Source organism: Haliotis rubra, unplaced genomic scaffold, assembly GCF_003918875.1.
Source record: "Haliotis rubra isolate DU_JTF1 unplaced genomic scaffold, ASM391887v1 Scf64, whole genome shotgun sequence".
In the NCBI taxonomy this organism is placed as follows: domain Eukaryota; kingdom Metazoa; phylum Mollusca; class Gastropoda; order Lepetellida; family Haliotidae; genus Haliotis; species Haliotis rubra.
In genome coordinates this window covers 1,869,178-1,892,741 of record NW_025767346.1, presented here as the reverse complement: position 1 = coordinate 1,892,741, position 23,564 = coordinate 1,869,178, and the positions used below count along the sequence as shown (strand labels likewise).

The window sequence follows — 23,564 nt, the reverse complement described above, 5'->3', positions numbered from 1 at the left end:
TTACACAAGGGTTCAGACAGAGCGGACAAGTCTGGCTGGGTTTACACAAGGGTTCAGACAGAGAGGACAAGTCTGGTTGGGTTTACACAAGGGTTCAGACAGAGCCGACAAGTCTGGTTGGGTTTACACAAGGGTTCAGACAGAGCTGACAAGTCTGGTTTGGTTTACACAAGGGTTCAGACAGAGCGGACAAGTTTGGTTTGGTTTACACAAGGGTTCAGACTGGGGGGACAAGTCTAGTTGGGTTTAAACCAAGGTTCAGGCTGGTGACAAGTCTGGTTGGGTTTGAACCAATGTTTAGACTGGGGACATCCATACACATCCATATATACATCCTTTGCTCCCATGAAACCATTTAATTCTAATACATACACAAACAGTTTTCTGAGTTCAAAACAAACAGCTTATTTCTACTGCAAGAGGGCGGTGAGGTAGCCTAGTGGTTAAAACGTTTGTTCGTCACGCCAAAGGCCCGGGTTAGATTCCCCACATGGGCACAATGTGTGATGCCCATTTCTGGTGTCCCCTGCCATGATATTGCTGGAATATTGCTAAAAACGGTGTAAAACCCAACTCACTCACTCACTCTACTCTAAGAATGAACATTTTTGCCATACCATTAGCATGCCAGAAACTCAAGGTTACTTCAAATATTTAATTTCGCCTGTTTTCCCTTCCACAGAGCGTGTTCACCAATTTGGCACCGAGTCCTTGGGAGAAGACCATGCCTGGCACCAAGCCATTGTACAGAGACGCCCCTTCCAGGCAGTTCCAGTGCTCTTTGAATTCCCTGATACCTCTCAATTCTGTCGCGACAACCGAGAATTCCAGTCATGCTAGGAACTGTCAGTGACTTGGATCACTTTCAGACAGGATTGTGCCATTCATCCGAGTGGTCTTCTAGCAGAACAAATTGTTAGAAACATGTGGGAATCTTACTATGTGAAGGTGTGTTTGTGTGGAGATCTTAATAGATTTACCTGCTTTACTCGGCTTACCTGGTGATGTGAAATAGAAATGGTTCGACAGCATTATAATTCATAGGAATGTACTGATTAGGGGTGGTTATTGCAGAGAATTTTCATATTGCGATATATTGCGATGCGAAATCATATATTGCGATATGTATTGTAATATATTGCAAGAAGTTTTTTTCAACAAAAAGCCACTTAGAATCGAGTTAATGCTTGATTTATAAAGCAAAAACACAACAAAATAACTATACTTGATTAAGATTTGATAAAAACTTTTAATCATGACAATATACAAATGTAAATAATATTTGGAACAAATAAAAAAAGGAAAGGAACAACTTAAAAAACGGAAATATCCGAGGATTTCAGAGTGTTACGAAGTTTTCCGAATGCATGTCAAAATATCGGTTTTCGATCAGTGTATCACAGTGCGTATCGTTGTCATGTCTGAAACGGTAAATACCGGTTATATTGCACAGCACTAGTAGTGATGATGGGTAGTGAAGGATTGAAGTTAAACTTGTGAAACATTCTTGGTGTAGAATTGAGATGATTTTATGTTTTTCTTGCTGAGCATTTACTTGGTGTAGGATTTAGAAGATTTTATGTTTTTCTTGTTAAACATATTCTTGGTGTTGAATTGACAAGATCTTACATTTTCCCTTCCAAACACTTTCTTGGTGTAAATTGAGAAGGTCTTATGTTTTACATACTCCTGAAGATTTGATGTTTTACTTGAAAAACATATTCTTGATGTTGGCAATAGAGGTGTTGATAGTTATTTACGGAACATATTCTCAGTATTGAATAGATAAGATTTTATATTTTTTTGCTGAACATATTCCTGATGTTGAGATAAGATTTCATATTTCATGATGTTAACCTATCTTGGTATTGAATAGAGAAGATTTGATGTTTTCTTTCAAAGCAAATTCTTGGTGTTAAGGAGAACATGTCTTTCGTTGTACACACATCTTTGGTATTGAATAGAGATGATTTCACATTTTATGTTTATGTGAACCTGTCTTGATGCTATGGTGGAGGTTTGATGTTTTACATGGTTGACCAATCCTTGGTATTGAACAAGATTTAATATTGTACTTGCAAAACATATTGTTGATGTTATGTGGAAAATGTGATGTTCATGAGGTAAACGTATCCATAGTATTGAAAATAGAGGAGTTGATGGTTTGGTTACTGAATATCTTCATGGTGTATAATAGGGAAAACTGGACATTTACTAAGCATATTCTAGGTGTAAAATAGGGAAAACTGGACAGTTACTGAACATATTCTTGGTGTAAAATAGGGAAAACTAGACAGATACTGAATATCTTCTTGGTGTATAATAGGGAAAACTGGACGTTTACTGAACATATTCTTGGTGTATAATAGGGAAAACTGGACGTTTACTAAGCATATTCTAGGTGTAAAATAGGGAAAACTGGACAGTTACTGAACATGTTTTTGGTGTCAAATAGGGTCAACTGGACAGTTACTGAACATATTCTTGGTGTCAAATAGGGTCAACTGGACAGTTTACTGGCATTTTTGAATAATGCAAGGAACAGTATTACATAGTACAATATGACATTGCTATACACCAGGTTGTACAATATGACATTGTTATACACCAGGTTGTATGATATGACATTGTTATACACCAGGTTGTACAATATGACATTGTTATACACCAGGTTGTACAGTATGACATTGTTATACACTAGATTGTATGATATGACATTGTTATACACCAGGTTGTACAATATGACATTGTTATACACCAGGCTGTACAAAATGACATTGTTATACACCAGGCTGTACAGTATGACATTGCTATACACCAGGTTGTACAATATGACATGGTTATACACCAGGTTGTACAATATGACATGATTACACACCAAGTTATACAATATGACATTGTTATACACCAGGTTGTACAAAATGACATTGTTATACACTAGATTGTATGATATGACATTGTTGTACACCAGGTTGTACAATATGACATTGTTATTTACCAGGTTGTACAATATGACATTGTCATACACCAGGTTGTACAATATGACATTGTTATACACCAGGTTGTACAATATGACATTGTCATACACCAGGTTGTACAATATGACATTGTCATACACCAGGCTGTACAAAATGACATTGTTATACACCAGGCTGTACAGTATGACATTGCTATACACCAGGTTGTACAATATGACATTGTTATACACCAGGTTGTACAATATGACATGGTTATACACTAGGTTGTACAATATGACATTGTTATACACCAGGCTGTACAGTTTGACATTGCTATACACCAGGTTGTACAATATGACATTGTTATACACCAGGCTGTACAGTATGACATTGTTATACACCAGGCTGTACAGTATGACATTGCTATACAACAGGTACAATATGACATTGTTATACACCAGGCTGTACAGTATGACATTGTTTTACACCGGGTTGTACAATATGACATTGTTATACACTAGATTGTACAATATGACATAGTTTTACACCAGGTTGTACAATATGACATTGTTTTACACCAGGTTGTACAATATGACATGGTTATACACCAGGTTGTACAACACAGCATAGTTATAAACTACAAGATACAATATACATTAATGCAAAGCTCCAGATAAGATTTAGCTCATGTGGGTACTGTACCCACTGTATTTTTTTGAGTGGGTATTATGAATGTTAAGTGGGTATTTCATTTTCCGTTACCCACTGCTTTCAAATATGTGCATATTTAAGTCATTTTACTCACCTAAGTATTATGTCATTGAGTAAGTTTACTAAGCAGGTATGTTCTGCCTCATGTCATACCTAATCAAAACCAACTTAAATATAATGGAAATGATTTCATAAAAAATCACTCATCCTATACTGACAGTGCAACACTAGTCCTATACTAACAGTACAACTTGATACCAATCAGTGTCTTTTTCATTACACAAGCGATTTTTATAAATATATTCCGTACGCATTTGTTTTAAACTTTTTGTGTATCTAACATTTTAAATGCGTAATTGGTACGCAACAATTACTTTTCAATGCATAAATGTAAATTTTCTATGCGTATTTTACCGGATACGCAGCTTATCTGGGCCTCTGCATTAATGCATGTTAACTTGTTGCATTTGACATTCACCATCATACACTCAAGCACGTGCCTGATGCATGGCGTCATATCCCCAGTACTAGACCCCAATCACTAGATTGTTAGGTATGAGATAATTTACACACCTCTGTCATAACTGAAAAATAGCATAGCATTAAACAACAAACAAACAAACATTATGTTGTTCCGTGCAACAGTGGGCCAATGTACTGTAACATTGTAAATGATCGTTGTGTTTCCACATATATCTTTTACTGTGTAATTATGACAGAATAACACTGTATTTGAAGGAATATGTCGTCATAGCACAGAACTCAATATTGGACTGTGGGACACAGATGTCGTGGAAGATAATGTTGTAAATCTGAGTCTTCGATCTTCGTTTAATGTCATTTAGTTTAATTTTCCTTTAATGATAGATGATGAAAATGGGAGTGTATATCAAAGAACTGAATGATGACCCGCTTGATAGAATGGATATGGCAAGTTTCTATTTTGACGACTTTCAGTAGACAATCAGGACTTTTCTTGTCAGAATTATAGTCGTCTAAGTCAGAGTCAGGTGTCACTAGGAATGCAGATGAACTTGCGTTGTTTTCACGGATGTTTCAGAAGTTGTGCCTTGACCTACGTATCTTAAGTCCCACCCACTCATCACCTACCATGGGGTGGTGGGGTAGCCTATTGGTTAAAGCGTTCACTCAGCACTCCGAGGACCTGGGTTCGTTTCCCCATTTGGGTGCAATGTGTGAAGCACATTTCTGGTGTCCCCTGCCGTGATATTGCTGGAATATTGCTAAAGGCAGCGTAAAAATAACTCACTCACTCACTCATAACAAGAAATATGAGGCTCCTCAAGCAAAGAAATTGTGTAGCATACTGAACTGTGAGATATGACAATTATTTTAATGACCATGTCTTTGTTAAAACTGGTAAAAAGAATAATGCTGTGTGTTCCTCAGAATGAAGCACCTTCTATTTTCGATGTCCGTTCTCAAATTTAGACGTACTTGGTATTTAGACATTTCTGCATTGTGTGAAACTGTTGATATCTTATCCTTCTCGAGTCTTGCAACAGATACGTACATGTACCACAGTGTGACTGTACGCTCTGACAATGAATACTCTTGCAACAGATACGTACATGTACCACAGTGTGACTATACGCTCTGACAATGAATACTCTTGCATCAGATACATACATGTACCACAGTGTGACTGTACGCTCTGACAATGAATAATATGTTAATATGCACTCTGGATTATAAACCATGAAGATCCGGGTTAGAATTGGTCTCAGCAACTCATGTTTGTCATAAGACGCGACTAACGCGATCGGGTGGGATAGTAATGTACGTAGTACCGTGAGCAGGCAATGTGTCTGGATATGAGCGCCATATAAGCGGAATTATTGCGATATATTGGTAACTTCATAGATGTATTTTACCCAATATACCGGTTTTCAGAAAATATTTTGCAATACGTAGCGTTTGAAAAGCGTATTGCGATATACCGATATAACGGTAATACCGTGCAGTCCTATTAACTATTAGATCGTATTGCGTTATATTGCAATACTGTGTACCGATCCTCAAAGCAGTCGTAGCATTATGACCTATTGTAACTGTATAGGTTATAACAGGCCGATACTCACACTATGTAACGTGATAATAGTTAGATTGTATATTGCAGTACTGTGTACCGATCCTCAAAGCCTTCAGGGGGCGGTTGGGTAGCCTAGTGGTGAAAGTGTTCCCTCATCATGCAGAAGATCTGGGTTCGATTTCCCATAGGGTACAGTATGTGAAGGGTATAATATGTAAAGGTGTGTGCATTGTGACATGTTTTCTGATGTATTGGGAGTTACCAAATTATATATTGAGTTTAAGTTAACATTGTCAGTAAACAACATTTTCTAGTCAGGCGTTCAAGGCAGATAACAACTCAGGGGTGGAAATAACCCATTGCCCGCAACCCAGTCCAGTGTTTTTTTCTGTCGGGCTAGCAAATTTGTATGTCACGCTGTACCGGTGTCCAGTTGACTTTCCAATGTTAATTATGTTGTTTATTTAAAATAACAACAAGAAAATCGGCCGGTATAGTGGAAGAATTATCAGGGCAAGTGATTTTACATGTGCCACTGTACCGGAGTACACTAACAATTTTAAAGTTATTTCCATCCCTGCAACTTCAGTAAAAAATATAATTTCTCATTTCCTCCGTATTGTCAATCAGTTTTGAAGGGACACATCATTTGTGAATACATTTCTGTGTAGATTTTATGCTCAGACATGTAAACACTAATGAAGCTTTGAGCATATATTTTACCCAGTCTACATGAATGAGTGAGTGAGGTTGGTTTTACGCCGCTTTTAGCAATATTCCAGCAATATCACTGCGGGGGACATCAGAAATGGGCTTCACACATTGTACCCATGTGGGGAATCGAACCTGAGACTTCAGCGTGACAGGCAAATGCTTTAACCACTAGGCTACCCCACCGCCCCTCTACATGAATGAGAATAAAATGGCAATGTGTATTGTTTGAAAAGCAGAGCTGTACTCCTGGGCCTATATTTTCGAAGCTCTCTTAGCGCTAAGATAGTCGTAAGTTAATGTTAATGTATGGCACTTACGACTATCTTAGCAGTAAGAGAGCTTCGGGAATCTTGTCCCAGAATGCTGATGGACTATCAGAGCTGTGGGGTAGTCTTGTGGTTAAAGCGGTTCGCTTGTCAACCGGAAGACCATGGTTCGGTTTCCCACATGATACAATGTGCGAAGCCCATTTCTGGTGTCCTGTTCTATAATAATGGTTGAATATTGCTAAAAGCGACGTAAAAACAAGACTCACTCACTCACTGATACTAAGTGTTGGTCATTCTGTCAGGGTTATTCAACTTATGTGGCTGTTGTATAAAACCAGCGTTCATGGTGCAACATTCTGACACAAGGGCTGTTCCATATCTCAGCAAGATAACTACAAGGATGTTCCATATCTTAGCTAGATCTTACCGGGATTATTCATATTTTAGCAAGATAATATCATGTTTACCTCAAATATCAGCTTGAAAATATAAGGGTTGTACCTTATGTTGATCAGATTATGCAAGAGTTTCATTGTATCTAAGTTAGATAGTTCCAAGTTTATCAGCAAGAGATCCAAACTAAACATCAGTGTTAATCTGGGCATCAACACTATCATATTGGTATTGATCCAAATGTGAGCAGTTTTATATATAAGTGTTATTCCATGTCTCAACAGTATGATATCAGTGTTATTCCATGTCTCAACAGTATGATATGTGTTAATCCATCTCACAACAGTATGATATCAGTGTTATTCCTTGTCTCAGCAGTATGATATCAGTGTTATTCCATGTCTCAGCAGTATATCAGTGTTATTCCATCTCTCAACAGTATGATATCAGTGTAATTCCATGTCTCAGCAGTATATCAGTGTTATTCCATCTCTCAACAGTATGATATCCGTGTTAAATGTATGATATCTGTGTTAATCCATGTCTCAACAGTTTTATTGGTGTTATTCCATGTCTCAACAGTATGATATCCATGTTAATCCATGTTTCAGAAGTATTATATTTGTGTTATTCCATCTCTCAACAGTATGATATCAGTGTTAATACATGTCTCAGCAGTTATATTGGTGTTATTCCATGTCTCAACAGTACATTATCAGTGTTATTCCATCTCTCAACAGTATGATATCAGTGTTAATACATGTCTCAACAGTATGATATCAGTGTTAATCCATCTCTCAACAGTATTATATCGTTGCTATTCCATCTCTCAACAGTATTATATTGGTGCTATTCCATCTCTCAACAGTATTATATCGTTGCTATTCCATCTCTCAACAGTATTATATCGGTGTTATTCCATGTCTCAACAGTAGGATATCGGTGCTATTCCATCTCTCAACAGTATTATATCGGTGTTATTCGATGTCTCAACAGTAGGATATCGGTGTTATTCCATGTCTCAACAGTAATATATCAGTGCTATTCCATCTCTCAACAGTATTATATCGGTGCTATTCCATCTCTCAACAGTATTATATCAGTGTTATTCCATGTCTCAACGGTACTGTATCAGGTTTATGCATGTCTCACTGAATGTCTCAAGAAGGATCTCTCAAGCTTGACAGTAAAACCTCAGGCTGACAATAGAGTATATATATCTCAGCCAACATTTTAAGCACTACCTGAATTGTTTTTGTCATGTGTATGTTCAACAGTCCTACATCAGATAATGTTCTATTTTCCCCATTTAGTGCATCGGAGTAAATCTCTAGAAATGTTAGACATTGTATCTTATTACAGTTTATTACAATTTAATGTCTGACACAAATGGCGATTAGCATCAGCTGTAAACTTTGCTTTGTTGTCACGACTGCCTTTTTTTTACAAGCATAGAAAATTATTCTTCACCTGAACTATCAACGCCAACAAATGTTTGGTATTTTGTAGAAATATGAGACAACATCCTTGAATTATATACCGCAATTATATCAAAGCAGAATAGAATTAGAATTGAATAGTTTGGACAGGGACAAAGAACTAGGGTTGTTTTTTGTTTGAATTGCTTTCTGTTATAAGTTCATAATGTTGGGTTACTAATGTTTCAATACTCCATGGATGGTATAGGCTGACATACACGCATTGATTAGGTTTGAAAGTGGTATTCAGTAACCATGCTTGTCGTAAGAGGCAACTATCGGGATCGGGTGGTCAGGCTCGCTGACTTGGTTGACACATGTCATCGTATCCCAATTGCGTAGATTGATGCTTATGCTGTTGATCACTGGATTGTCTGATCCAGATTTGATTATTTACAGACCGCCGCCGCCATATATACTAAACTCACTCACGCTAATTCCAAAATGGATAGGAACAATATTTTGTGCACTGGCTGAGCATTCATCTAATGAATGAGCAAGAATTAGCTCTGGAAAGTGGTATTAAACCAGCTCCCTGGAATGTTGAGATTTCAAGGTGATTCTAACTGTTTTACATTATGTTTCAGCTCTGTGATCTGTTACAACATCGTGCACGGGGAGGGATGCTGAGGAACATTGTCACGTCTCTGCTGGGTGAGTCTTGCTTCCAATGCACCAAACAGTTCTTGACGACCTTGTTTCCCGAGTCAAGAGCCACATACACACCACATACACACACATTTTGTTATATCTGACCAAAAAACAGAAATATTGTATTAATATAGGATGAACAGTATCCCATAGAGGGTTGTGGATGGTGTTATGAGTTTAGAAGATTTTAGATTCCAGTTGAGGAAATAATTCATGCCTGAAAAGTGACCTACCATTTATGTCATCCCAGTGAGGAGAGCTAGTAGACTTGGGCCAGCAGACCAGCGTTAAAGTTTACATGTAGGACTGGTGGAACAATGAAGCACTGTGCTCTGACAGTTCTCGATATACTGATTCGGTTATGGATTTTACTGAAGTTGATCCGAAAGCATCTGTAAAAACATGTCGAAATAGTCTTTTACTTTCGATGAATAGGGCATGAAAAGATATTTTCAGTGGTTGTTTTAATCCGATATTTACAGGAAAATATTAAAAATGACTGACCTGTCATTAATCTCTTAAGCCCTTGATACAGATTATTGCCTAGACCATATTGATTTTTACTAGCCTCTGACAAAAGGGTCAGCGGATAACCTACCTCTATATACATTCAGCTGTACCTGAAAACTTGACAGCACTTGTATGTAGTGGATATATTCAATTGTCACCATAGGCACACCTGTGAAAATTGGTAAACAAGTATCTATATTACGTTTTAGACCTAGTGACGTCATGTTATGGTGCAACCTGAATTTTGATGGTGCAGCCAAACCTAACAGCCAGGTTGCAATCAGTGCAGGAACTGACAAAATAACATTCACGGATCGGGATGAGGGATTATAACTTGCCTTCCATCAGGCTTGGTTGGTCGTAGCTGATACTGTGCCCCCCCATCCCCCGACAAAGAACTTGTTTATCGCTGTGTTAGCTGGGGCAATGGGTAGCCTAATGGTTAAAGTGTCCGCTCATCACACTGAAGACCCGGGTTCGATTCCCCACAATGTGTGAAGCCCATTTCGGGTGTTCCATGCCAAGATATTGCTGGAATATTGTAAATATATTAAAAGCTACGTAAAACCCCATACTCACTCACTGTATTAGCTGGCTCAGATTTGGTTATGTATTTTATTAATTCGGGTATACAAAAATATATTTAACTTAGAACCTGATAATATTTTGTCCCAAATTCCGTGCCACTGACTCATAGTTTCCAAACCTTAGAAAAAGCCCTGGTGTTTAAAGAATTCAAAATATGCATTATTTGTAACAACTGATTATTTTGAAGTCATTAATGTTTAAATTTGGACAAAGGAAGCATTTATTCTAGATGTTGGGTACAGTATTTCCTCATGGATGATTTAACAGTAAACATTTTCATGCTTTTACAAAATCTGTAGCATAGATAACATGAGGATATTTTGAAATCTTCATTTCCTTAAGTAATTCATACACCAGCAGTGAATTACACAGTTACATGAAATATTTATCAGTACAATAATGTAGGTTATAATATTAATATACAATAATAAATCGATCTGGGCTGAAATCTGAAATATTGATGAATGAAACGTGTTCAGTCTTGCAAGATAAACATACTGGATGCATTTACTGGTGTGTTGCAAATATAGTGAGATGCATTTTTAGTTCAGGTTGCTGAATTTTTTTATTTACAAGTATTTTCAATGATGAAATCCGACATATTTGAAGTTAGCATTGGTTGATAGCAAGTGTCACCAAATGTGTGGTCTAAGGGGAGACAATCTGAAAATTCCTTGACAGAGTTATAGAACTTTGGTAGCTTTTCCTTATTGTGATTCATTCACAGAAGGTTTGACAGATGTTTTTAAGTGGTTTTTTTTCACAGTATCTGTAATAGATGTTACAAAACAGTTTATACAAGCTGTTTCTAAGTCAATGAAAACAAATTGATTTGAAAAAATTGATATTTTTCTTGATAGAGTCTATTGTTGAAGGAATGTAGATGTAATTCAAATAATATTCTTGTTGTACCTCAGTGAATATTTCACTCAAGTTAAAATTTTATCTGATTGATAGATCTATCATAAAGATTTATTTTTTTTATGATCATACAAAATAAAGGTCGATACCTTTATCTATTCACAATTTCTTGCAACATATGTCTGGAAAATGGCTTAAGCACTGAAATATATTATTGTTTGAAATACGTAACCTTGGCAATTCAATGATTTTATCCTTGTAATCAAATGTATCTTTGAAAGGGACTGGTCATATCATATATGTGATGAGTCAGATGTCCTATGCATAATATTTTACAATCCTTCCTCAGAATGCAAAAGGACTTTTCAATTTTAACATAAAATGCTCATATTCATCTCTCTCTCTCTCTCTTTCTCTCTCTCTCTCTCTTTCTCTCTCTCTCTCTCCCTCTCTCTCCCTCTCTCTCTCTCTCTCTCTCTCTCTCTCTCTCTCTCTCTCTCTCTCTCTGTGTAGATTTTAACTAAAACCATAGAGATAATCACAAACCTTCATACATATTTTATTACCCAAACTGGGAAAAAAACATTGCAATGTGTATCGTTTGAAAGGCGTATTGCGATATACTGGTAGTGCTATGAAGTCCTAATCATTGGCCTCTAAGTGTTTGAGACAGATTCCAAATAAACTAAAATGTCATCAGGAGTCAATGTATAACATGAATTTAAATAAAATGTAGTCACTTCTACTCCTGAAAGCCTAAAACAATTACACGACGAAATACAAAAATCACAAATGTCCATGAAGATTATGAATGTTACAGATCAGTTATACAGTTTAAATATATTTTCAAGTTACTTGATGAAGGCGAATTTCAGGTAGAAATAATTAGTTATTTAAGAATATTTGAAAAATGAATAATAAATAAATAAATATTGTTTCAGAAAGAGGGGACAGAGACAGGTCTGATACTGCTAGATTTTCCATTGCCGATACTGGGGAGGGTTATGGTCAAGGGGAGATAATTTGCTTTTCTTGTTGGGCTTAAAGACTGGACCAGCTTGCCATACAGTAGTGTAGAAAGAGCTAACAGTAAATTGGACACATGTTTATTTGATATGTTTATGTAAACATACGTTTATCAAATGTAAAAAATATAATTAATAATAATGTATTAATAATTAATTTTAATGTATAATTACTGGATAATAGGTTGCGATATTTTTCAAGCTGTCTTGGATTCAACGCTGCACTAAGCAATATTCCAGCTGTATGGTGGCGGTCTGGAAATAATGGACTCTGGACCAGACAATCCAGTGATCAGCAGCATGAACATCGATCTACACAATTGGGATAATATCACATGTGTCAACCAAGTCAGCGAGCCTGACCACCCGATCCCGTTAGTCGCCTCTTACGACAGACATGGATTGCTGAAGCCCAATTTTAACCCGGATCTTTACATGATATTGTTTCTTTTAAATGAACATGTATTCATCTAATGTCAAAAATATTATTAATATTTGAATGAAGTACTGGGTTATAGGTTGAGTAAATTTTTAAACTCTTATTCATTGTCATTGTCTGATCCAGACTCGATTATTTACAGACCGCTGCTATATAGGTGGAATATGGCTGAGAGCGGCGTAAAACTAAACTCACTCACTCACTCACTCACTCACTCACTCACTCACTCACTCACTCACTCACTCACTCACTCACTCACTCACTCATTGTCAAACAGTTCTTTTGGATGGAATCTTAATATGATGATAACTTATTACATATTTAATTTTAATTTAAAATTTTAATTGAATTAAAATTCAGAAATTGAGGGGAATCAGAAAGAGTGAAATATTTAAATAACATGTTGACCCCTCCTAGTAACTGACTTATGTTGCAATGTTGTACTGAGATACGAGATGAAATTATATGCTATATAGTGCACTTCAGTCTTTCTTATCAGATCATTGTATAATTATCTATAATTATCTTGGCCCAGGTTCACAAAGGGTTGTGTAAGTTAAGGAATAGGAAGTGCAAAAATCTTAGTGCTGAGATATATTAAGAGAGAATTAAGTAGATTTCAAAGTAGGTACATTGATGTTTTGACATTACCATGTGTATTTGTCGTTTTATGTAATGCTGGCAATATTAATTACATATAATCTCAAAGTTATTAGGAAACAAAATGTTGTTCTTGAAAGGCATTTTGAAGTTGGATGAACGTGAGTACATGTTATGCTGTTGATTATAATTAGATGTGATCAAGATTATAATTACATATAATCTCAAAGTTATTAGGAGTTTTATGGATAACAGGTTCTTTGTCTGTTTTATCACAACGTTCCAGAGCTAATTCTGCTCCTTCATTAGATGAATGCTGAGCCAGTGCACAAAATATTGTTCCTATCCATTTTGGAATTAGAGTGATGGAGTTTAGTTTTACGCCGCACTCAGCAATATTCCAACTATGTGGCAGTGGTCTGTACATATTCGAGTCGGGACCAGACAATCCAGTGATCAACAGCATCATCATCAATCTACACCATTTGGATACAATGACAGTCAGCGTGCCTAACCACCCGATCCTGTTAGGCGTATCTTACGACAAACCGCATTTTTAACTTCCAACATGATTTTACTCCATAAGTCAGTATTGTAATACATATTGTGAGGAAAATATTACCAATTATTTTGTGATGTCATCAAATCACTTCGTGCCAGTTGACAAGTGTAAACTTGGAAGTATCTGTGCAATCAATGGCTGCCTGTATACCTGCTTAAGGCAATCTGGGATTTATTGATTACCATGAAAATTGCCTCGATGGCCATGCGGAATATATTCTACCGTTTTGAATAATACACACTTTCTATCTTGGATTAGTCCCAGGGCAGAGGAGAACATATTGTCCCAGGAATCCGGCTCAGAAGGCCGCTAATAGCCACACTGGTTGTAAGATCCGACTGAGTTGATGAGGTTGTCCGATGTTTCATCGTACATGGATGGCATGGATTGTCATTTACGATGTTTTAATCACGGGATTGTCTGAGTGTACAAAGAACAACAAACACATATATTTTCTTGTGTCTTTGATAATACGGGCTATCTTTTTGGCATAAGACTTATAGCTCATGTTTTGAATATTACGAGCATAGAATCTTGTGGAGAGTTCCATGTAACTATTGTTGTCATGGCCGTCGTCATCATCATCATCATCATCATCTCTTCAATACATGTGAACACTGATGTCCAAGATTATTACCGAATTTTGACCATCACTTTAATACAAAGCATGTCCTGGTTGTCAAATGCCCTGCAATTCCTTACCATTAAGTACACATGACTTTCATTTGGAGTGGGTGCGTGGCATGAGGGAGTTATCTGCTCCTGACTGCACGAGGCGTCGGGATGAATGTCAGTTGGACTACAGAGGAGTTCAAGTGTCGATGAGCAGTGACAAGTTCGGTCATCAACGATATGTGTTCACCCTTGCTGACCCGATACGACCCCATGCATCTTTGTAATGTCAACTTTAATGTCAAGAGGACATTATCTTGATTATACAATAGCATGTGATACTGAAGAGTACTTATCTCAACACATGACACTGATTGGGCAATTTCAAGAATGAAGAGTCTGATTGGGCAGTTTCAAGAATGAGGCGTTCTGATTGGGCAGTTTCAAGAATGAGGCGTTCTGATTGGGCAATTTCAAGAATGAGGCACTCTGATTGGGCTTAGTTTGAAATGCTTCATACTGACGGGACATTTTTTCTCACAGCTCATCAAGATTCAAGTGCAAGTGGGATGTATCGGATCTTGTAGCTGAGAAATATGTGATGACACTGTTTTAACTTACCAACGCTTGGTGACAAACCTATGGCTCAGCAACGCTTGATGACAAACCTATGACAGGACAATGCTTGATGACAAACTCTGAGTAATCGGCCTGAACAGTGTTGCCATGACAGTGGAAACCAGGTTGTAATGTAAGACCAGTGTCCAGTTGTTAAAACTTTCTTCCTTCCTCTGACAGTTCTGAGTTTGATTCCCAGCATGGGTACAATATGCCATTTCTAGGGTGCCATGTTTGATACTTCTTGATACTTCTTGATACTGCTAAAACCAGCATGTAACTCTACTCCTACTGATTTCAGTCAGATAAACGTAAGACTTTCCTAAAACACATCATAACTTATAAACTAGAATGGTAGAACTGTTTCCCGCTATCAATTGATCACAAAGTTTCAGGTTGTATATCAGCACAGACCTTAAAATTCACACTGGTCCTTTGGGCCCGTGACTGCTAAATTGTGCTGAGGACAAGTCAAAATTCTGTTTTGTCCTAATAGTATTTAAGGGCAGTATTTAACAAAGAATCTTTACCGTTTCAATTTTTCAACAATCTGTGACAGAATAAAACTGACAGAGAATGTAGAGATAGTAAATATTTATTTTTTATTTATATGGCTGAAATATTGCCGATGTGACTTCAAATTTTAACTCACTCACTCACAAACTCTGAGGATGAGCGAAGTAAGGTTTATAGAAGTCCCATAGACTTCTAGAAAAATATAGATTTCGAAATGTGTCAAAAAACGCTTTTGTCCGATCCCACTTCGACACACACTTTCATTCCCCATCAGCACTACCAAAACCGCTGTCAACTCCCAACAAAATACTTTACTTCCAAAAAAGAAATCCTTTGCTATCTTTGCCATCAGCAGGACCAGAAACACCATCGTCTCCAAACAAAATACTTTAACGTAAGAAATAAGCCCTCAGCTTTAAACAAACAGACATGAGCATCGGGTATTAATGTTATCGTCAGTCAGGGATGGCCTGTAGAAATCTACCGGTGAGAAGGCACATTGAGATAGAAAGCACATTCATAGAGTCGTCAGTGTACGGAATCATTCACCACGTGTGCCGATCCCGACTTAGAAGGATCATCGAGTGTCTAGCCGCATCACCGATATATTGTTAACTTAATATGATGTGATCTTCTGTAATGCAAATATTGTCTGCATCTCATTGATTCTTGCTGCCAAATACCAAGAGCGCTTCGCCATGACAGGCCTGGTTAAGTATATATCCTTTTCAAATATCTGTCTACGTCTTTACATATAGGTTTAAGATAGGCCAAGGTTGAGGCTTGCTAATGGTGGGATCAAGAAATTAACGATTTGGGTGGAATTAGGAGTTAGATTGATGGCATTTTTATTAAGTTTATCTATTTTTTAGGAGGAGTTGGGGAAGGGGAATCTATATCGTTATAGTCACGAATCAGAAACCAGAAATTTGGGGGGTTAAAATGTCATGATGCTTGTTTATTGATGGTGATCTTCTGATAAAATATTTTTTAATTCATTTTTTTTATTAAACTTTAAAATATAACACCTGTTTATACATACAATACTGAGTTAAGAATTCAGTTAAGAATTCCTGAGAATGGTAGATGTTCTGTTTTCATGTCCTTCTTCTTTAGTCATAACAGTATACAAGGCTGAGCATTACAGAACGTTTCATAATGTATTTTGGAGACAGACGGCACGGGATATAATGAAATTCAAATTGGGTAGGAGGCTATTAATCACACATGTTGAATAACCATGAATCATTCCATGGAAGAGTGTGTAATAGTGAGGTCACTGTGGCCTTATAGAGAGGTGCGTTGTCAAGTACTGTGGTGACTAGCTGGGTTTATAGCCAGTGCGAGAGACTGATGCACTGTCTCACCCTGGAAAATGTCTGCCTCAGCCAAGATCAATGTTTGAACAGCTCAGACCACGCCTTTATCCATACATGTATGTACTGGTTCATCTCCCAAAATCAATTGGACATAAAATACAGCTCATGCTTGATAAAAGTATTAATTTTAGATGTGTATGAAAATGACGGCTGATATTGTTCATTGTACCACAGCTGTGGGTATTTTTTTTTTTAACTTTATGGTCAGAATGGGCACTTCATGTAACTCGTATTTGGCGTATTTGACGATATGTCAGAGAGAATTTGAATAAGTAGACTATGGTCACCACCACTAAACTTGTTGAAGTTTAATGCTGGCATACTGACTGGATGTGTTAGTTAGCGATACCACCTTGCTAGTATGAACCCTATTAATCAGGATGTTGTTTGTCTGGATATTGGTACCCCATGAAGATCCGGGTAAGAATTGATCTTCATTAACCCATGCTTGTCTCCCCCATAAAGATCCGTGTTAGAATTGATCTTCATTAACCCATGCTTGTCTCCCCCATGAAGATCCGGGTTAGAATTGGACAGGACTCTGTTAGAAAGGACACTGTTAGACAGGACTCCTCAGGACTCTGTTAGAAAGTACTCTGTTAGAAAGGACTCTGTTAGAAAGGACACTGTTAGAAAGGACTCCGTGAGGCAGAAATCTGTTAGAAAGGACACTGTCAGCAGAATGTAAGTCAGGACGCTGGGAACTTTCGGAAAGGGGTGTTACGAAACCAGCTAGATTTCACTGTGTAGTACATACACTGCTCTCTCCCTCCACCAGTACTCTGACATTCTGGAGTTGTTATAACTCGGGGATTCCCTGACCCAATCTGAGGTCAGCCGAGTCTAACAGCTGGCAGTCTAGCACCCCCCTCCCTCTCACCACCCCTCCCCTGGAATGTGGGCGCAAGACAATTCTATATTTAGATGTCTAGGCTGAGAAACTAATATTGGTATGTTTGTGAGTGGGTCTAGCCTGTGTGTGTGTATGTGTGATATGTTTGTGTGTGTCTCTCTCTCTTTCTCCCCTCTCTCTCTCTCTCTCTCTCTCTCTCTCTCTCTCGTTTGGGTGTGCCTGTGAGTGTGTCTCTCTCTCTCTCTCTCTCTCTCTCTCTCTCTCTCTCTCTCTCTCTCTCTCTCTCTCTCTCTCTCTCTCTCTCTCTCTCTCTCTCTCTCTCTCTCTCTCTCTCTCTCTCTCTCTCTCTCTCTCATGTTAGCTAGGGTGTGTGGAGCTTGTTTCCTTTGGTTAGCATTCTTCAAGTAGGTCCATCTAGAGAAACAAAAACAATGTTTCTAAGGATATTATTTCCAAGCATCAAAGAATGAACTGTCAAAGGTAAAGCATACACTTAGCCTCAGTAAAAACTGTTCTTGTCACTTAGGCTCATGTCTCCATGGGCTGGAACTTTCAAAGCGATTATCAGAAAATCAAAGCCTGTTCTTGTCAGTGTCCATTAGGCGATGGCTCCATGTCATCAGCTCAGACACACCATTATATGTAAGAACACCACCACAGTTCCACAAATTTTCACGATCCAAATCAAAGCTGAAAGACACAGCCATTTAGACTATGTAGGTGACAGCCCTTGGCCTGGGGGTATTCCAGCATGAGAGAGGAAGTGTATTCGCAAATCTTCCATCTTTCCCCCCAGCCAGTGTCACAGGCAAAATACACCTGGCAAGCATTTTGACTGATTTCTTTAACAAACGTTCCAGACTTACCTAATTCCTCACTGAAACTCGGTTCCGGAATGCTTGGAATCCCAGTGAGTTGCTCTTGGTGTATAGGAATCTCTGATGTTGGAGCAGACGTAACAGCAGACATAGTGTTGCGGCAGACGCCGGCCAGTGATGGTGAAGGAAGCGTGTAGGCTACGTCTGGACCATGTTTTTATCTGCTGTTCGGTACACTATTAGCTCAGAAGGAGTGACTCGAGCTGGCCAAATGTTCTTACAGTGTTTTTGGAATTTCTCACATGTCAACCATTCTGATGTACTCCTCTGCTGTTTTCATTTTGGAAGATTGTTGAGTCAGACATTTTGAATTCTGTGTACATCGGGCTACTCTTTAACTGTTACTATTCTATTCAGTGTATATTTCTTTTTCAATTAGATATATTGTTTGGGGCAGTCCATGTACTGTTTTTTGTTAGAAGGTTGTTTGATCTGTAGGGTGGTGAACTTAGTCCGTACATTTGTATTTTGATCCTTAGATAGGTTTTGTTGGTCCTTACACAGGTTTAGCTGATCCTAAGAAAGGTTTATTTGGTCCTTAGGTGTATTTCTCCTGAAAAAGGTTTACTTGATAGTTGTTTTTTGTCGCTAGATATGTTTAGTTGGTCCTTAGATGGGTTTTGTTGGTCCTTTGATAGGTTTTGTTGGTCCTTAGATAGGTTTAGTTGGTCCTTAGATAGGTTTTTCTGGCTGATACTTTGATATATTTGGTTGATATTTTAGTATATTTCATCCATTGAGAGTTGTACAATACTCAGCCATGCATGGAATATAATTGTAATCTAATAATCTGTCTCAACCTTACATTGTACCGGTATGATTTATGCCCAACCAATCTATGTCAACCTTGTATTTCGTCTATATAATTCTATAGCTGAATATTTTATCTCTATTGTTGTATAATTATACTACACAACTCTGTATCGGTGTTGAATATTCAAGGCAAGCCAAGCAATGGTGGCAGGCTGTTGGTATTCCATATTATGCACTAAATCTGCTGATCAAGCAATCCGACACTTGTCTTATAATGAGGACCAGCTGTGGACAGACTGGAAGCTATGCAGGATGTACTCCAGTGACCTCGAAAGACGAGTTTATCATTTTTGCCTTATAATGAGGTATGAGTTTTGTGACAGCTGTTTTGGTGCTGAATATGTCCTGAACTAACCTGGATTGTCTGATGTGCAATAACTGTCATGTTATCCAACCGTATATCTTTCATTGGGGTGGGGAGGGGGCCAGCATCTTATAATGGGGTAGGTGTACTAATGGGGTAGTAAGGCAGACAGTGTCAATCAGTCTAGGGTCGTTGGCCACCCTTGGTTTGTAAATACCCAACCGCACTGTCTACCAATATAGGTTTATTAAATTGCCTTATAGCGAGGCAGGGGGTAGATGACATTCGGGTCATGTGTTCTTTCAAAGAGACAGTAATGGAGAGCTCGATTCATCTCCATTGCAAGTAGGCCCTCTCTACTGGACTGTTTCAGGTGTAATTTAGGAGAGAGAAAATATCGTCTGCGAGTTTCGCACGGCTAGACTTGAGCATTGTTGCAGATAGCTCAGCTCAAAGGTTTAATAATAATCAAACAGATTTGCTGTCTGGTAGGAGCAAACACATGTGCGTCATCAAAGCTTTCCTAATTATCGCCAGACTTTTATTCAAACTTGTAGCTTCCACAAGGAACTCAGCTAGCCGGCTGACACACGTTCATTATGGGTGCCAGATGAATTGCTTTATGAAATTGTTGCCTTAATGTTTAGAGAGAAACACTTACTTCCTGCAGCCCAATTTGACACAGTATCGCAACAGATTATTTTGATCTGCTTTCTCCAATAGGATGAGACGTGGAGCAAGTTATGCTTTTATCTTAAAGGAAGCCCGAGTTGTTAAGTAGATTAAAAAAAATCCCGCTGCGACCTTTTTATGCCACGTCGTGCGGAGAGGTACAAGGGCTATGTTTGATCACGATAATGACTTGATTCAACTTGTGTCGGGAGCAGATTTGATTATTTGAGGCCATTGTACGTGTCGATACATTGGGATTGTCGTAGACCTGTTATGTTTGTCTTCAACGATGATGCTCTTATACAGTACTTGAAATGCACAGCAATGATGATTAACGAGGTTCACGGGAATATGTACCATATACCTTTGTTGGCAAAGTTTATTGTATCATTGGATACAAGTAGCACTGCAGTCCAAGGTCACAAATTTCTCTGTCTCTTAGGCATGCTGGAAGCCATGATTCTGGGTTTGAACCCCAAGTTGGGCTTGGATCTTGTTTCCAATGTGTCAACACATACCAATTTTGTGGGTTTAAGAAATGGGATTATTGTGCGTGGCTTACATACCTCTAGCTTTTCTCATGACATGTGATGATTAAAGAAAAATACTGTTAAAATTAAACTCAGTCACAATGAGAGGTAAAATTCCAGATGTGATGAACGGTGGGGTAGCCTTATGGTAAAAGCACCCGCTTGTCCCGCTGAAGACACGGTTTGATTCGCCAAAAAAGCATGCTCCCTCCCTCACTCACTCGTGACCACCCACTACAACCATTATGAGGAAATGATGTATGTTTTAATATTCAGTCATGCTAAATACTGTTCCATGAATCAAGCAAATAGTGTATACAGTAAAGGGGTGTTCTCTTTTTTCCTGCAGGTGCTGTTTAGGGATTAACATCAGTGGACTGTGTTAATCCTTAGAACAATGAGCATTAAGGGAATAATGGGAATTTATGGCATATAACATCTGCAAAAACAGTAGATATATGAATATGAATTATTTGACAAATATGGTGAAATTATAAATTTTATTGCAAACATCAGCAAATATGTAGATATGCATTAAGTGCCATTCAGTATTTATTTCACATGACATGACTTTTAATGACTAAGTTCACTAAACAGTAGGAACTGTGGTCAGTGAGAGAACTTGATGGTGAGTGAACTCCACTTACTCAAACAGACCAATTGTGCAAGCACTGTACTGTTAATCCTAATCCGCTTATCGCCAATTAAAGTGCAGGCAAAAAGAGAATATACCACAGTAAACTACTGTTATAACAAAGTCAGAGGGACCACAAACTTTAGTTCGTTATAACCGCAGCTTATTATAATCATTTTGACTAAACTATACAGCAAGAGGTGGGACAGCTCTGGCCAGTTTGTAATATCTGTTGATTTGTTATAGCGTGTTTGTTATAAAACGTGGTTTACTTTGTACGATAATCTTGCTTTTCTTATGGAAATGGTGTCTGCGTAGGTAAACATATTTGTCATTAATACTGTCGTGTGTTGTGGATTCTGTAGTTAAATTTAAAGTCAGTCTCAGTTTTCTGCTGAAAGATATTCCATTGAGTGCAGAAGACAAAATGTGGTTGAAATAATTTCAATAGATGGCTGAGAATCAGAAGTGAAGGAAAGCTTACTGATCATCGGGTCATGGAATCAACGCCCCCCAGTGTTTCCTTGATTATCAAATCTACTGGCCAAAATGTCGCTTCCTGCCTGTGTAAACAGACGATGATGATTACAGTTTACTGAACGTGTTTATAGCAGACGCTTGCAGATTCAGGGGAAGTAACTCTGCACAACATGATGCAACGTCTTGCTATTACACAATGTTACAAATCAGGATCTGTACACCATTCGCAAATTAAGGGAAAGATGTCAGATCCAACCTTGGTTTTTTTGTTTTTATTTGAAATCCCCCAATCTGATGTTTGATGTTCAGTAATACAAGATTTGGACCTTCGTCTTGAGTTTATGCAGATAATGTATGTGTTGTATGTGTTGTAGTGCATTAGAAAGCCAGTCTCGTGTGCCTTGGAGACTTCTGTCAGGCTTCACTGGCTGGACAGGTTCCTCACGACTCCCCCCGCGACTCCCCCTATGATTCCCCCTCAACTCCTGGTGTTTGTATCGTGAGCGTGCTGCATTTGGAAACTTAAGATGGGATATTTTTTACTCCTGCGCTTCTGTTTTGAAACAGCGCTTCTGAAACAAGCGCACTTAAAATATTGAGAAAATGACTTTGAAATCTAAATGTCTTGTGCTAACACACTGGCTAGACGTAAAGTAGATTTTACACAATGGAGTTGCCCCACCTTTACCAACAGCGACTGTTACCCCACCTGTACCACCAGCCACAGAGTTACCCCACCTTTACAGCAACCACTGAGTTGCCCCACCTTTACACCAACCACTGAGTTACCCCACCTTTACCATGAACGACTTTAACTCCACCTGTTCTATCAGCCACAGAGTTACCCCACCTGTACCACCAACCACTGAGTTGCCCCACCTGTACCACCAACCACTGAGTTACCCCACCTTTACCATGAACGACTTTAACTCCACCTGTTCTATCAGCCACAGCATTATCCCACCTGTACCACCAACCACTGAGTTGCCCCACCTGTACCACCAACCACTGAGTTGCCCCACCTGTACCACCAACCACAGTTACCCCACCTGTACCACCAACCACTGAATTGTACCACCAACCACAGAGTTGCCCCACCTGTACCACCAACCACTGAGTTACCCCACCTGTACCACCAACCACTGAGTTACCCCACCTGTACCACCAACCATGAAGTTGCCCTACTTATACCAACCATGAAGTTACCCACCTGTACCACCAACCATGGAGTTAACCCACCTTTACCACCAACCATGGAGTTAACCCACCTGTACCACCAACCATGGAGTTAACCCACCTGTACCACCAACCACTGAGTTGCCCCACCTGTACCACCAACTACAGTTATCCCACCTGTACCACCAACCACAGAATTATCCCACCTGTACCACCAACCACTGAGTTATCCCACCTGTACCACCAATCACAGAATTATCCCACCTGTACCACCAACCACTGAATTAT

General features: G+C 38.5%; 1 long non-coding RNA gene across 1 annotated transcript in view; it reads left to right on the top strand.

Moving 5' to 3' along the window:
* Nucleotides 1-23,564, top strand: part of LOC124256781 — a 94,026-nt gene that overhangs the window by 5,428 nt on the left and 65,034 nt on the right. The window contains exons 2-3 of the long non-coding RNA XR_006893096.1: nucleotides 683-948; nucleotides 9,163-9,229. This is a non-coding gene — a long non-coding RNA (uncharacterized LOC124256781). The remainder of the gene's footprint in view (nucleotides 1-682; nucleotides 949-9,162; nucleotides 9,230-23,564) is intronic.